This window comes from Cryptotermes secundus, unplaced genomic scaffold, assembly GCF_002891405.2.
Source record: "Cryptotermes secundus unplaced genomic scaffold, Csec_1.0 scaffold594, whole genome shotgun sequence".
In the NCBI taxonomy this organism is placed as follows: domain Eukaryota; kingdom Metazoa; phylum Arthropoda; class Insecta; order Blattodea; family Kalotermitidae; genus Cryptotermes; species Cryptotermes secundus.
This window is the reverse complement of record NW_019737090.1, coordinates 549,662-550,822: the sequence shown is the minus strand read 5'-3', so window position 1 is coordinate 550,822 and position 1,161 is coordinate 549,662. Positions and strand designations below refer to the sequence as shown.

At 44.4% G+C, this 1,161-nt stretch overlaps 1 protein-coding gene across 2 annotated transcripts in view; it reads right to left on the bottom strand.

The window, feature by feature from the left end:
• LOC111870128 overlaps positions 1–241 on the bottom strand; it is a 2,946-nt gene extending 2,705 nt beyond the window's left edge. Inside the window, exon 1 of one of the 2 annotated variants that reach the window (XM_023862161.2) lies at positions 97–241. The gene's annotated coding sequence lies outside the window, so the exon portion shown is untranslated. The remainder of the gene's footprint in view (positions 1–96) is intronic. The other variant, XM_023862160.2, reaches the window with a different exon arrangement.
• Between the last annotated feature and the right edge of the window lie 920 nt (positions 242–1,161).

Below are 1,161 nucleotides of genomic sequence, written 5' to 3'. Positions count from 1 at the left end.
ATAATACTTCATATGCCAGAATATAGAGCCAACATCTACACGAATTCTTGTTATTGTTCCTGATAAACTGTACAGTTTAGCCGACGTCTTACTTACCTGATGTTCCACTTAGTCACTTAGTCGAAGTTCATTGTAAGAAGTGTCCGGTGTTGGCAGCCGGCAAAGATTTTTGTCGTCTTTTCCGGGTCTGGGTAGGAATAACATGCGCTCTCCCTTCCCCTCCTCCAAGCGATGGGAACGCCAGAGGAGAAATTCAAGCGAAATCTGCCATCTCCTATACGCACTGCCTGTATTTACGTAATCACTGTCCTTTACCTTGACTTGAAACTCCAGTCATGATACAAGATTCCGCGAGATGCCACTGCCATTACGTTAGCCTATAATCAAATCCCATGGAAAAAAATCCCATCTTCGGAAGCTGACAGTCGCTCATTTTGTCAAGAAAATGACCGCCAAGGATTTCACCACTGGGTCATAGCCCGAAATACACTAATTTATTATAGACAAATTCTGTTTAAGACAGTTTCTCCATTAACATCCTATCTATGTCTACATACTGTCACGTATCCTGGTGACACGACAAGAAATTAATGGGTTCTGGATTCGGTGAAACTGTTTATTGGATAAGTTGTTTACAATTACAATCACACAAAAATAGTGCCTTCCATGCGATGCAACCTGACTAGTCCGTCGTGTGTCGCGTTCCGTCTTCACTCAGCTATTCTTGTCTTTAACCGCTATTCGCTCTTCCACCGATATTCTTGTTGGCGTGTCTTAGTTCTCAGCTCTGCTGGTTTCTTCTGCTCTCAACTCTGCTCTGTTCTCCTCTCTTCCTCTCTCTCTTCCACCGATATTCTTGTTGGCGTGTCTTAGTTCTCAGCTCTGCTGGTTTCTTCTGCTCTCAACTCTGCTCTGTTCTCCTCTCTTCCTCTCTCTCTTCCACCGATATTCTTGTTGGCGTGTCTTAGTTCTTAGCTCTGCTGGTTCCTTCTGCTCTTAGCTCTGCTCTGTTCTCCTCTCTTCTGTTCTCTCTTCCACCGATATTCTTGTTCGCGTCTTAGTTCTTAGCTCTGCTGGTTCCTTCTACTCTCAGCTCTGCCCTGTTCTCCTCTCTTCTGTTCTCTCTTCCACCGATATTCTTGTTGGCGTGTCTTAGTTCTT